Genomic DNA, 16,244 nt, shown 5'->3' with positions numbered 1-16,244 from the left:
TTTCCATACCGGTCCATTTGCTTGGATGGCATTCCATATCATCCTTAAAGGGATTCCTGCCCTTTACAACTGATAGCATTCACCTCCAGAGACTGAGAGCGTTTATCTTTCTCCCAATCGCTTTATCGATACCTCCATCTTTGGACAGGTTTCACAACTGCTTAGCCTCTCTACCTTCTAAGTCTATGAAATCAGCCCCATTGTCCCAGCATTGGAGCAACCGGGAGATAAGTGTTTCCCCTTCTTGATGACTAAAGTCCTTCCTCATATTTCGCAAATCCTTCATAGAGAAGGATTTAATGATTATCTCTACATCTGATTTCCCTTCCTGTGTTGACGCTACCCAAGAAGGACCCTCTCCTGGATCTTCATCAGAAGAACTCTCTTCCATGCTACCTGACTTGCGCTGGTCTTTGTCATAAGGGGCAGGGGAATGAGCTGATCTTGTTTTCTGCTTCCCGGTCACAGAGGCAACTTGTATCGCTTCTGTTGGAATTTGAGTAGCAGCAGAACTCGTTGTCAAAGCAGCTGAAGTAGTGACAGTGCTCGTTGTCGAGGCTGGAACAGCTGGTGCTGATACAGGCAGGGGCGGAGTCATAGCCAGTGCTGGTGTGGGGGTAGCTTGGGGAGTGGTTTCTGCCTGTGCTGGCTGTGAATTGGCCCATGGGATCTGAGTAGCAGCAGCACATGCCACACAATACCCACTCCTGCACCGATGTTTAACACAAAAGCACCCCTGAAAACATTCAGGAGAACCAGCGAGAAAATCATGATCTTTTGAAAGTAACATTCATTTTCTAAAGAGCCCAAAAGGTTTCCATCCCCTAATTCTTTGACATAAGCATTAAAGGGCAAGATAAACCTTTCCCAGGTGAAACCAAAAGTGTAATTAGTAATAGAATCCATCACGTTGGGCTCCACGTTGGGCACCAATAAATCTGTTGCGATTTGGGCTGGGTTGGCCAATGACAAGATGACAGATGCTTCAGAAGTAATCAGTACAGAAGCACAGCTCCTCCTGGCGCCCCGATTACCAGTACCGGGCTGGATGTTCAAGGGTAAAGTTCCTTCTACTCATCATGCCACCGATGCTACCTGGAGGAAGTGGGTTGCCTTAATCACACAGCGAGCTCGAATAGGAAACCCAAATCGTCCAGGGATCATAGAAGTGATCACAAACTGTCCCAAAGTCAAACACTACTCCGGATGCCACCAGAGCAGGTGGTGACTTGTGATGAGGAAACCCCACCATATAATGAACTCTCAGATAATGAGAAACAGTATGCTCTGTTCACTGATGGGTCTTGTCATATTTGTCGTAGTTTAGCCTCAGACAGCAACAAAGAACCACGTGCCGCTCGCTCGGGGCTTCCCAATACAGGAAGAATCGGAAGAAAAAGGCAAAACTCTTGGGTTGAGACAAAGGCAGTTTAACAGAACAGCAAAGGGAACCAGAAAACAACAACAATAACACGAACAGAGGAATATACAAACACGATTACCACACCGCTGCTCCCCACAGGACCCGGGACCCCCCGCCTCGACTTCCTGCCCCCTCCCCCCGGCAGCTCAGGATGGGCATGGCTCATATGGCATGGAATACCAGGAAGAATTAACCCTATCCCCGCCAGAACCAGGACAGTATTGTAGGAAAACATCGAAGGTGGAAAAATGCTGTGTGGAGTCCTACACGACGAGTTGCAGAAGTGACTGAAGGGGAAGGTGAATCGAGCCAATTTGCAGAGGTAAAAGCCATTCAGCTGGCTTTAGACATTGCTGAACGAGAAAAGTGGCCAATAGTCTATCTCTGTACTGATTCATGGATGGTGGCCAATGCTCTGTGGGGGTGGTTAAAGCAATGGAAGCAGAGCAACTGGCAGCGCAAAGGTAAACCCATCTGGGCTGCTGAATTGTGGCAAGATATTGCTGCCTGGCTAGGGAAACTAGTCATGAAGGTATGCCATGTAGATGCCCACGTACCCATGAGTCGGGCCACTGAGGAACATCAAAACAATCAGAAAGCGGACCAGGCTGCTAAGATTTTCCAGACAGATTTGGACTGGGAACATAAAGGTGAACTGTTTTTTAGCTTGGTGGGCCCATGACCCTTCAGGTCATCAAGGAAGGGATGCAACATGTAAATGGGCCTGTGACCGAGGGGTGGATGTAACCATGGACGTTATTGCGCAGGCTATCCACGACTGTGAAACATGCGCCAAAATCAAGCAAGCTAAAAGGTTAAAACCTGTGTGGTATGGGGGATGATGGTTGAAATATAAGTATGGGGAGGCCTGGCAAATTGACTATATCACACTCCCTCAAACCTGCCAGGGTAAACGCTACGTGCTTACAATGGTGGAAGGAAGCACCGGATGGTTGGAAACCTATGCCGTGCCCCATGCCACTGCCCGGAATACCATCCTGGGCCTTGAAAGACAAGTCTTGTGGTGACATGGTACTCCAGGAAGAATTGAATCAGACAATGGGACTCATTTCAAAAACAGTCTTATAAGTACTTGGGCAAAAGAACATGGCACTGAGTGGTATATCATATCCCCTATCATGCACCAGCTTCTGGGATAATTGAGCAATACAATGGATTGTTAAAAGCTACCCTGAAGGCAATGGGTGGTGGATACTTTAAAAATTGGGACCAGCATTTAGCACAAGCTACCTGGTTAGTTAACGCCAGGGGATCCATCAATAGAGCTGGTCCTGCTCAATCAGACATTTACATACAGTAGAAGGGGATAAAGTCCCCGTGGTGCATGAAAGAAACGTGCTAGGGAAAACTGTTTGGGTTTTCCTGCCTCAGGCAAAGGCAAACCCATTTGTGGGACTGTTTTTGCTCAAGGACCTGTATGTACTTGGTGGGGGATGCTGAAGAATGGAGAAATTCAATGTATACCTAAAGGAAATTTGACCCTCGGTGAGAATATTGAATTCTGAGCAGTATGATGTTTTTATATAATAGTAACAGTGTTCAATAAGTGTGTTCAGGATAAAATGGCGGTGATTAAACCTGAGCTAACTTAATCAAGTGGCGTCCAGCAAACTCTTCAAGATCGACACGCTCCCCATGGACATGAACCACAATAAATTTCATATCATCTTTCCTGCCCTGAGAGTCTCCTATAATAGATGAAATTCTGAAATTATGAACTAAATGAACTTAACGAACTTTTGTGTATAGAGATAAATCATAGATGACTGATCTGTGTATATGTATATATTTGATGGATAAGAATTATTAGTGATCTGAACACGATGCAAATGGTATGGGATAAGGAGTGGAATGTCCTGGTTTGGGGTGAAGCAGAGCCAACTTTCTGTTCAGTAAGAGAGGCTCTGTCCTCTACATGTTGCTGTGGCAACCAGGGTCAGCTGACTTGGTTGTTTACCCCATGGAGGGGTCAAACCTGTGGGGAGGAGTGGACAGGTGCCCCAAACTGACCAATAGGGTATTCCATCCCATCTGCCATGCTCAGTATAAAAGCTGAGGGATCAAAGGGTTAGCTCTTCTTCAATGGCTTGGCTTCTTTAATGGCTCTCTCTTTCTTCAATGACTGACATCCAAGGAGGACCCTGTAAGTTCATTTGATTCTGATCCATTGATTTCTGAATCAAGACCCGGAATCTAGTTCCCATCTGTCACTGAGTCCAATATGAAAATTCCCCAGTTTCTGCCAGTGACATCTCCTTGGGAGCTTGTTATATTTTTGTATCTATTGTATCTATTTAATTATTTCCTTTTTATTTTATTATTAATATTTCATTAAAGTAGTTTATTTTTTTCTAAACTCATAACTCTCTTTATCTCTCTTCTTTCTCTCCTTGGAGCGAGAGGTGGGGGAGAGCATCTGTTGTCTTGTCATTGGCCAACCCGGCCCAAACTGCGACACATCAGCAGCCCCTGGCTCTCCTCTGTTGCTCAAAAACCACATCCCCTTCCCCCACTTAATCTAGTTTAAAGCTCTTATAAATCTGGCCAGCTTGTTGGCAAGGGCCTTCTTGCCTCACTTGGTCAGGTGAATCCCACGAGCTCCCAACAGAGCCAGCTTCTCAAAGGTAGATCCATGATCATAGAAGCCAAAACCCTGAGTATGGCACCAGCCACACAGCCAGGCATTCACCTGTTAAATTAATCTCCTCCTTCCTGAACACTTACTGTGACTGGGAGGATAGAGAAGACGACCATCTGTGCTCCTGATCCTTTTAACATTGTTCCAAGGTACATATAGTCTCTTTTGATGGTTCTAAGTTGCCTTGTCGCAGTATCATTAGACCCTATTTGGAATAGTAGGTGCAGATGATAATATGTCGGGTTCACCAGGCTCGGCAGCCTCTCAGTGACATCGTGAATGCAAGCTCCTGGTAGGCAACAAACATCTCACGCTGTTATCTGTCACATCCAGCAGTTTCTCATGTCACATTATTTTTTCAGTTAGCTGAACCTCAGGCCAGGGCCTAGTCATCTGCCTGCATACCTTAACATTGTTCACTTCATGTACAGAATTTCTGCTCACCCTGAACAGAGAGGATGGAAAGAAAGCCTCCCAGAAACAACTGCTAAACCCTAGATATTTCAGAAAAACGTCATCAATGTAAAACAGGAATAAAGAAGTGATTGATCACGCCCAGCATTCTCAGAACATTGTGTCGCCGCTAGTGCGTTCTGTTATTTCACTAGCCTAAGTTTTCTGGCCAATAAAGGTCAGATTTTGTTATAGTACTTGTTTACTTTATAGGTCTGCGTTGGCTCAGAAACATATAGGGTTTGTACTGAATTTGAAAGTAGCAAATTTGTTCCAAGGAAGGCACTGCTCAATCTACTGCACTGGACAAGACCTAGGTCCTATCAAGAACCTGTAGAGTTGTGTCTCGTAGCAGCTGACACCATACTTGGGGAACAAAAAGTGAGACACCCTAACCATAAAATCAGAAGTGGTTTAAGGGAAATGCTTTCTGTCCTTGCTTTTTACTTTTCTCAATTTACAGTTTTATTACATGTTTTAATACTGAAAACATTATTTCAAAATTTGTTGAGCTCGGATGACCAGGATTGCTTCAGCATTTTCAATAAATTCTGTCTGTTTCTTTGTCAGTACTGCTCTCTCTCCTTAACCAACATCCTAGGCACGTGGAATGTCAGACATTAATACATTCCTACATGCACATCTTTCAGTCTTACCACGTGTTGCTCTATATGGACAGTCTCTCCTTCCCTCCCTTCCCATCTTCTGGTCATATGCAAGTCCCTCAGCCTTTACCAGCCTTCCTAGTGAAGGTATTGTTGGCTTTCGCCATAATAACAAGGCTATAAATCTTTGACTTATAAGGATAACTAACCTTTAGTAAATTAGGAAACATGAGAAACCTCAAAGATAACAACTAACAGCAACTATGAAGAAAAACATCATGAAGAAAAACATCCAAGAGAAACAAAAGAGAACTTCTCCAAAAGACTCCACAAGTGATTAACAGAAGGAAACAGATGCATAGGAGAAGGGAGTTGATGATAATCGATCCTACCAGAAGGAAACACATGCATGGGAAAAGGGAGCTGATCCTACCAGAAGGAAACAGATGCATGGGAAAAGGGAACTGAAGATCATCGATCCTCAGAAACAATTCAGAAGGAAACACACAAATAGAAGAGAAAAAGGACTAATAATAATCAATCATCATAAACAATTACTCTGCCTAACATAGTGAATACGTATGCAATACTGAATGTATATAAGACATGGCTGAAGTGTTAGCTGGTGTGCCTCTGACTTGAGTCATGCACCCAGCGCTGTGCTTTTGCTTTATTGGCTTTGTCCCTATAATAAAATAAGTGCCATTTCTGTTTAAGGGATCTGGCTATTTATTACAATTTGGGGGCTCGTCCGGGAGAATTCACTTGGTCCCAGTGGGCTCCGAGACCCCGAGCAGGAGGTGCACCCCACTGATTTCGGCGGCCTGCTCGAAGGACTTCCCGGTGCCTGTTGAGACTCCAAGCTGATAATCCCACGAGAGGAGGGACTCATAAAGCAAAAGGGGTAAGTCTCCCCAGGAAAAACCGCGGTAGCCCATAATTCTTGTGCACAAAGACCCAGGCAAGAAAACAGGACTGTAAGTACTGCTTGGTTGGGCGGGTTTGGGGCTTGATTGCTGTGTTTGTGGAACTCGGACCAGACAGTCCGGATCTGGGGAGCGAGTGTGGAGTCTTTCTAACCGCAGTTCCAGTCTCCCGCGAGGGAATTGGCCGGTGAAGAGACGAAGCGTCAGAAACTGAGTGAAAGACAGCCCCGGGAAAATTGGGTGCTTGACTGCTGTGGTGAGCGGAAGACAGCCCCAGGGAAATGGGACAAAAGATAAGTAAAAAGAGTCCCAGGGAAAAGGGGAGCGGGAAAGTGCTGGCAGATATACCCCAAGACAGTCCTTTGGGGATAAAATTGGCTAATTGGAATATCGATCCGGATACTAAAAATAAGGATAAAGTTAAAATGATTCAGTATCGTATGATAGAATGGACAAAGGAACCTATATGAGCAGACCATTTGTATTGGCCTAGATATGGGTCCTTTGAAGGGTGGATATGCCAGGCTTTAAACCTTTATGTAAACTCTAAAGAATCCTTCAGCCCAGAGGAGAGTGAATACGCCTCCTGCTGGAAAGGGGAGATTTGGCCAAAAGGAGTTAGTACCTTTAAAATATCTGAGATCTCAAGGGAAGTAAAGGAGAAGCGGTGGGATCCTCTGGAAGTTTTGCCCCCTCCCTACCGCCTCCCTCCAACAGCCCCCCCTTCTCCTGGAAAAGAGCTGACACCTAGTGCTAGGAGAAGGTCGGACAGGTCTCAGAGGTTAATTGAAAAAGTATCACTTACAAACTCTCCTAGGTTACGGCGGAAAACTTCTGTTAAAGTAAAGGAATCGGAAGACCAAGACATGGTGCAGGAAACACCAGGAGTTAGTTTATTCCCCTTAAGGGAAGTACCCCTGGGGGGAGCACAAGGGGGGGATAGGATTTGTAAACGTTCCTTTGACTTCCACTGAAGTCAGTAACTTTAAAAAGGAATTAAAAGGGTTACTGGAAGATCCAATAGGCCTATCAGAAAAATTAGACCAATTCCTAGGCCCTAATATTTATACCTGGGAGGAAATGCAGTCGATAATAAGTATAATATTTTCTCCCGAAGAACGGCAAAGGATTAGAACAGCTGGGATGAGAATTTGGGAAAGGGAAAATCAGCAAGGCCCACCTGGGGATCAGAAGATGCCAATAGTACACCCAAATTGGAATCAAAATGATGTAGAGGGTCATAGGAACATGAGTGATTATCGAAATTTAATTATTAAAGGTATAAAAGAAGCCGCTCCTAGAGGGCAGAATGTAACCAAAGCATTTGACGGGCAGCAGGGAAGGGAGGAAACCCCGACCGAATGGCTTGAAAGGCTGCGACCTGACATGAGGCAGTACTCAGGAAGAGATTCAGAGAGTCCAATGGGGCAAACAATACTGAGAGTTCCATTTGTTACACACGCCTGGCCAGACATTCGAAGAAAATTAGAGAAACTAGAGGACTGGCAGGATCGGGGCCTGAACGAATTACTGAGGGAAGCTCAGAAAGTATATGTACGAAGAGATGAGGAGAAGGCTAAAGCAAAAGCTAAAATCATGGTAGCCACCATGAGGGAAGGAAATATTCAGAAAAATCCCAGGGTGAAAGGGGGGATGGGACAGAATCCTGAGAGGCGGGAGGAGACTTTTAGATGGAATCCTGAAAGGCGGGAGGAGACTTTTAGACGGAATCAGATCCCTCCCAGAAGGGGACCATCGGGAACTGAGAAAAGGAATGAAGGAAGTGGATGTTTCTATTGTGGGAAACTTGGGCATTTTAAGAAAGAATGTCCTCAAAGGGATAAAGATCAGAAAATGTTTAAAGAAATTGAGGATTAGGGGTGTCAGGGGCTCTACCTCCTGGGGGATAGTTATCACCTTGAGCCCTTGATAAACCTAAAAGTAGGCCCCCAGGAGGAAGTATTAGAATTTCTAGTAGATACAGGAGCTGAGCGAACTTGTGTTTGTAACATACCTAAAGGATGCATTATAAGTAAGGAAGTAATTAATGTAATGGGAGCAAACGGGGAAAGTTTTAAAGCCCCGGTGATCAAGCAGGTGGTTTTTGAAGGTAATGACAAAATAGGTGTAGGGTATATTTTGCTAGCGCCTGGGGCTGGGTGCAATCTGTTGGGAAGAGACTTGCAGATCCAGCTGGGGGTTGGAGTAATCCCCGAGGAGGGGAAAATGATTGCAAAAATACTAAGATTAAGTCAGGAGGATGAATCCAAAATTAATCAGCAAGTTTGGGCTGTGGCTGGTAACAGAGGAGGTCTGAATATCCAACCAATCAAAGTTTCTATAGAAAGGGAAAATCACCCCATACGAGTCAGGCAGTACCCCATTTCAATGGAGGGAAAAAAAAGGCCTCCAGCCGGTAATTGAAGGACTCATCTCTGATGGGACCCTCGAACCCTGTATGTCTCCTCATAACACTCCTATCCTACCTGTAAAGAAACCTGACGGGATGTATAGGTTGGTGCAAGACTTACGGGAGGTGAATAAGAGAACTTTGACTCGGTACCCTGTTGTACCCAAACCCTTATACCCTTCTGAGCAAAGTTCCCCCGGAACACAGCTGGTTTAGTGTAGTGGATTTAAAAGATGCGTTTTGGGCATGTCCCCTGGCTGAGGAAAGTCGAGATATCTTTGCTTTTGAATGGGAGGACCCAAATACCGGACGTAAACAGCAGCTCAGATGGACAAAGCTACCTCAAGGGTTTACAGAGTCTCCCAACCTGTTTGGACAGGCTCTGGAGGAGCTGTTACTATCTTTTCACACCCCTCCGAAAACTCATATCACTCAGTATGTAGATGACTTATTAATATCAGGGGAAGAGGAAAAATTAGTCAGAGAAGTAACAATTCAGTTATTAAACTTTTTAGGAGAGAAAGGTTTAAGGGTTTCCAAGGGAACGTTACAATTTGTAGAACCTGAAGTACGATACTTAGGGCATATAATAAGTCAGGGAAGTCGCAAATTAAACCCCGAGAGGATTGCCGGAATAATATCCCTCCCACCCCCAACTACAAGAAGAGAAGTAAGGAAGTTATTAGGATTACTAGGATACTGTAGATTATGGATCGAGGGGTATACCCAGGCGGTGAAATTTTTATACGAAAAATTGACGGGGGAAGATAAGATAGAGTGGACACAGAATGACAATGAAAAACTAGAAGAACTAAAGTCAAAACTGATAAAAGCTCCGGTTCTGAGCCTACCATCATTAGAGAAACCCTTCTATTTGTTTGTCAATGTGGAAAATGGGATAGCCCATGGAATTTTGGCCCAGGAATGGGGAGGGGTGAGGAAACCGGTAGCGTACTTATCAAAATTATTAGATCCAGTCAGCCGAGGTTGGCCAATATGCATCCAAGCGGTAGCCGCTACCTCGATACTAGTGGAAGAAAGTCGAAAACTCACTTTCAGGGGTAAGCTAATAGTTCACACTCCACACTCTGTAAGGAATGTCTTAAATCAGAAAGCAGATAAATGGTTGACGGATTCTAGGATGTTGAAATATGAAGCCATTTTACTAGACAACGAAGACCTAACCTTGGTAACAGATAAGAATCAAAATCCTGCCCAGTTTCTATATGGGGAACCTAAAGAGGAACTAGTACACGATTGTTTAGAAGTAATAAATTATCAGACAAAACTCAGAGAAGATTTGACCGACCAAGCCCTATTAGTAGGAGAAAAGATATACATAGATGGATCATCTAGGTGTATACAAGGGAAAAGAATGTCTGGATATGCAATAATAGATGGGAGTAACATGACAATTATAGAAAAAGGAAAACTGCCATCTAATTGGTCTGCTCAAAGCTGTGAGTTATATGCCTTAAAAAGAGCATTAGAATTTCTAGCACATAAGGAAGGAACTATTTATACAGATTCTAAATATGCATTTGGGGTGGTACATACTTTTGGAAAAATCTGGGAAGAAAGAGGATTACTAACTTCAAAAGGAAAAGGACCAGTTCACGAGGAGTTAATATTGGAGGTATCAGAAGCTTTAACTCTACCTAAGGAAATTGCAGTAGTCCATGTAAAGGGGCATCAGAAAGGATTAACACCAGAAATAAGGGGAAATAATCTAGCAGACCAAGAGGCGAAAGAGGCTGCTGAAAATGGGGAAGAGAAATTATTAGTTGTTCAACAGAGAAAAGAGGAGCGAGGTAATATTCCTCAATTCACTGAAGCTGAAGAAAAGGAATTGACTAGAATAGGAGGAGAAAAGACTCCGGAAGGAAAATGGGTGTTGCCTGATGGGCGTCAGATGGTAAATAAAACATTAGCAAGAAAAATATTGGAGGAATTGCATAGAGAAACCCACTGGGGAACACAGGCCATTTGCGATCACTTTCTTAGAAAATTTGGATGCATAGGGGTGTTTGGAATAGCTAAACAAATCACCGATAGGTGTATAACTTGCCAAAAGGTGAATAAAAAGGTAATGAGAAAACCCATCCATGGAGGGCGGGAGTTGGCCTTACGTATATTTTATATACAAGTGGATTTTACAGAACTCCCACAAGTCCAAAGGTGGAAGTTCCTCTTGGTATTAGTAGACCATCTTACCCATTGGGTGGAGGCAATTCCAGTCACTAGAACATCGGCTAATGTAGTAACAAAGATCCTGCTAGAATAAATTATTCCTAGATACGGAATGGTTCATAGAATAGACTCTGACAGAGGAACACATTTCACCTCCAAAATAATCACCCAGATAACTCAAGCCTTAGGTACTCAATGGGAGTTACACACTCCATGGCATCCCCAAAGCTCAGGAAGGGTTGAACGAATGAATCAGACTTTAAAAAGGGCTTTAACCAAATTAATGATAGAAACTCAACTGTCATGGGTCAAGTGCCTCCCTTTAGCATTACTCAGGGTTCGAACTCAACCCAGAACAGATCTCGGAGTCTCTCCCTATGAAACGATGTTTGGTTTGCCCTTCTTGGCTTCACAGCAGGAAATGGCTACTTATGAAGGAGGGGAGGCTAGTATTAAACAATATGTAATGCAGATTGCAAAGAACTTGGAACAACTAAGAAATAAAGGGTTGCTCCCACAAACTACCCTGTTGGATTTTAAGATCCATAACATGAAAATTGGAGAACGGGTTTTAGTAAAAACATGGAGAGAGCAATCTTTAACTCCTCAATGGGAAGGTCCCTTTCAGGTGCTGTTGACTACGGAAGCTGCAGTACGGACGAAGGAAAAAGGGTGGACTCATGCCAGCAGAACAAAAGGACCAGTAGAAGAACCTAGAGATTGGACTCTGACTTCAACTCCCGGGGACACCAGACTCACCTTAAAACGCCAACCAACGCGGTGATGTATGGGAGAGGAACTGAATAATAACTTAGAAATCACAGAAACTTGGGGAGTGAAACCAGAACTTTATCGTTGGTTTCGGGTACGGCCGGGACAAACCTTAAGGAAAATTAGATATCCTCCTTGGGGAAGAGCACTCCCGTTACAGACAGGAGGGTCAGGGTTGTATAAAACTGAAAACTCTGTTTGCACTTGCATGCGATTTATATAAAGAAGATAGTCGGCTATATCCTAACCTTGAGGAAGAACTACAGCCCCCTCCAGTACCCCGTAGTATACCTTGTCTGATACATCCCTATGCTAGACATCATAGTTGGGTGAAGTGTGAATGCTTAGGTTGTAAGCAAAATTGGTATTACCATTCATCCCGAAGACATCCCTTCTGTTTAAATTGCCGGAAGCAAAATTCGAGTTTGGCTCAAACTCAGATATGATATACCAATATCGTAACATTAATTTGTGGGTGGGAATTGCTAGTGCCGGTTCTGTGGGAAATTCCTGAAGAATGGTGGGAAACAGTGGTTTCTAACTGTAAAAACCGATTTGCTTGGAAAAAGAGATAAGAACCCTACCTGCTACAAGAGCCAGGGATACCAGATCAAAAGAGGATGGAGGGCAAGACCAGGTTGGCCACTGTACTCGCTGCCAAGAAGAATTATTTCTCGGCTGTTGGAAGCACCCCAACAGGCATGAGAGGTAGGAGTATAAGCCATACTGGACCTCCACTCCTCGTATTGTTATTAGCGGTATCCTTAGTATCCAGTAACGAATGCATGAAGTGTTACCAGCAGGTCTCCTGGAATAGGAAGATGGTTTCCACTATGACAGTGCATTCGCATATCAACAGCCACTGTTATAACCGCCATGAGTTAACAGTGTGCAAATATGACCAACACGAATATTGGGTTGGGAAGAATTTAGGAATAGGCGGAACAAGACTAGGAGTACATTGTCCTAGAGGGGAGCAATGGCTCTGCTTTACTAAAGCCGGGCATTGGGACATATCAGACGGAGGTGGGGTACAAGATATGATAAAAGCCGAAATAGTGAGGGCTGCTATCTACCAAAACCAATTAGCCTTAGACTACTTACTGGTGGAAGAAGGGGGCATTTGTGGAAAATGGAACACTTCAGATTGTTGTTTAAAGATAGATGGTAATGGGGATGCAATATTGGAAGTAACAGAAGAAATCCGGAAAATTGCGCATGTACCGGTTCAAAAATGGGAATCTATGTTAAACGATAATTGGTGGAATAATGTTTTTGGGGGAACCTGGTGGAAGAAACTAGGCTACATTCTCTTATGTTCAGTTGCTGGTTTATTATTTCTTCCTTGCTTAATCCCTTGTTTTATACGCTTAATTATAACAGTAGTCCAAAGCATGCAAGAAGTTTCCATACCCAAGAATCCAAAATTGGCAGCCTCAGGCTCAACTAAAAAGATAATGGTATTAAGGAGAATAAGAAATACTCCACAACAATTGGAAGAAGCAGAATTGATCTATGAACAAAACAAATGGATTAAGCACAATGAAAGTTATGGCTCAAGCCAAATGTAGTATAAAAGACAAAAAGGGGGAATTGTGAAAAACAGTGAAGGTATTGTTGGCTTTCGCCATAATAACAAGGCTATAAATCTTTGACTTATAAGGATAACTAACCTTTAGTAAATTAGGAAACATGAGAAACCTCAAAGATAACAACTAACAGCAACTATGAAGAAAAACATCATGAAGAAAAACATCCGAGAGAAACAAAAGAGAACTTCTCCAAAAGACTCCACAAGTGATTAACAGAAGGAAACAGATGCATAGGAGAAGGGAGTTGATGATAATCGATCCTACCAGAAGGAAACACATGCATGGGAAAAGGGAGCTGATCCTACCAGAAGGAAACAGATGCATGGGAAAAGGGAACTGAAGATCATCGATCCTCAGAAACAATTCAGAAGGAAACACACAAATAGAAGAGAAAAAGGACTAATAATAATCAATCATCATAAACAATTACTCTGCCTAACATAGTGAATACGTATGCAATACTGAATGTATATAAGACATGGCTGAAGTGTTAGCTGGTGTGCCTCTGACTTGAGTCATGCACCCAGCGCTGTGCTTTTGCTTTATTGGCTTTGTCCCTATAATAAAATAAGTGCCATTTCTGTTTAAGGGATCTGGCTATTTATTACACTAGTCAATGATGAAAGAAGTGTTATAGATTGAGGCCCAATAATTGACAGGAACCAGTCCAATTAATCAAATTAGTTTATTAAGCAAGCGGCAACAAGCAAAACAGCGCTGGGCGGCCGGGGAGTCTTTGCTCCGCCAACGGCGCACACCCACTCCCCGAAAGTAGTTGATTATATACTCTTCTGGTTCCCGTATATGTGTCAATCCTGGTATATTCCGTATCTAAGCGACGTGTTGCTAGGGGGTCGGTCTTGTCCCGCCTCCTGGTGGTCGTGAGGCTGAAGGCTCCTCATCTTTATCAGTGTCCTTGGGGAGACTCTTTTCAGCTTATCTCACAAATTAGCTCTTCCCTTTGAAGTGTTAAAACACACCAGATGCCTGTGATTTAGGCCTTGAGGTGTCAAAGTGCCCCAGACAGCACACTGGATGCCTGCGATTCAAGTATGTGAAGAGTCGAAACAGTGTAAGTTTTCACCAGCCTTTAAGAAAGCCTGATTTGATTAACAAACATGATTCTATTTATTACAATCCCCCCTTTTTTTTTTTTTTTTTTTTATTTACCATTTTGTTCATCAAATCTTTGGAGTTCAGCGTGACTTAAAGCTAATGTTTCTTCTATTGCTGGTTCCTGATCTAATGACTCGTATTTAGCTCTGAGAAGCATTAAATGGGCAGCTTCCAGTCTGCCCTTTACAATTTCAATTACTTTGTTCAATATACAAGGGCCAAATGTTAATCCCAAAATTAATAGTAGCATAGGTCCCGCAATGGTAGACAATAGCGTAGTCATCCATGGGGAATAATTGAACCAGGATTCATACCAACTTTGCTGTGCTTCTCTTTCTTTCTTTCTTTTTTCTAATCCTTCTCGTAGTTTTGTCATGGTGTCCCTAACTACTCCAGTGTGGTCTGCATATACGCAGCATTCCTCATCCAGAGCAACACACAACCCCCCCTTGCTGTGCAAACAATAAGTCCAATCCTCGATGGTTTTGTAGTGCTACTTCTGATAAGGATCTCAGGGAGGCCTCTAAAGCACTAATAGATTTCTCTACTTTTTCGAGGTCTTCATCTACAGCTGCTCTAAGGGAATTGAATTGTTGATTTTGTTGAATTAAGGAGGCTGTCCCTGTACCGACTCCAGCTACACCTAAAGCTACCAGCGTAGCCACTGTTAGGGCTGTAAAGGGTTCTCGTTTATTCAAATGATATTTTGGGACTGTTTGATATTCATAGGCAAATTCCTCTGAGTGATATATAATCTTAGGAACTATTAACACTTGGATACAATAATCCTGGTTTTCATTGAATAATTTCAGCGATAAGCAAGGAGTTATTCCAATGGAGGAGCAGACCCATTTGGTATTCTTTGCTGGTAATAACCAGTCAGCTGGTGGTTTCCTATTTGAGGGGATCATGGTTTTACACAAGTGCTTCTTATTGTGGGGCACATTCCCAATGCACCTCCCCTGCCCGGTTACTTGAGCCAATGTAATTCCCTGGCTCTGACTGATTTCCTTTTTCCACAGACATTGTGAGGGGTTTGACCCATTGATTCGTTTAGGGTTAGCAGTTACTCCAATTGCCTCATAAAAAGGTGGCCGAATGTGATAGCACAGCCAGCAATGCTCTGTCAAGTTTGGATAGGTAGCATTCAATACTTGATAACTGGCTTGCACCAATTTCCAAAGAGAATTGCCCCTAGGTTCCTGGGTGTTAATATGTGTTGCTGTTGTTGTAGTAGTCCCAGTATCTGTTCCATTAGGTATCCCCTTATCTGACGAGAGGGATATTTCTCCCGCTAGTACTTCATTCGGTCCCACCAGATCAGGGTCATTAGGGACTATTTCTTTCTTTATGTATATGAGTCCCCCTCTATCGCTTCCAGGTTCCCAATACCGTATTCCCCATGTTTTTCCCAGAAGCCACCCCTCATCAAGAGGTTGTTGTACAGTTAATTCTAGATGGATGCAATTTCCGAGATTGATAATTCCCCCATATCGATCACGCTGTGGGGGCCTGCATCCCTGAGGGCCCCATTGAACTGTCAAGTATTTATCCAGCCCTGCTACTGGGTTCCAATTTGAGGCGATTGTTTCACATCCCCAATACGCACAATAATACTGGTTGGGAGCATTGCAATATGTTCTCCCGGAGTTGGAGCTTGGACACAGATAATACCCCATAAGATTTAAACAGGGTTTTATGGGAGCTAACTCACATAAGTGTGTTTTAAATGTCGGTGCCCCAGGACTCGTGACAGTTTGAATCACGTGATGATCTTCCCACCTACTTAATGTCCATTTAAATGGTTGGTGAGAGTATCCGTGTACACCTACAAGATTTAGTAAAATCAGAATTAGAGTGTGGCGAGAAGGGTGGAAACCCGGCCGGCTAATAAGTTTAGTTTGAACACTCACTCCAACTACCCAGTCCTTTGTAGTGCTATCACTCCTCCCGGGGCATTTCGTGCGATTCCCTTGGTTAACACTGAGGCAGTCCTCCCAGTGGCTTTGTACAGTCCCACTCTGTGGGTTCTGTTCTCCACAGCTTTGTACTCCTCTGCCTCGCTCGTCGACTCGGTTGCTTCGAGCCACGAGGGGTAT

Source organism: Rissa tridactyla, chromosome W, assembly GCF_028500815.1.
Source record: "Rissa tridactyla isolate bRisTri1 chromosome W, bRisTri1.patW.cur.20221130, whole genome shotgun sequence".
NCBI classification, from domain to species: domain Eukaryota; kingdom Metazoa; phylum Chordata; class Aves; order Charadriiformes; family Laridae; genus Rissa; species Rissa tridactyla.
Note: the sequence above shows the minus strand (reverse complement) of the source record.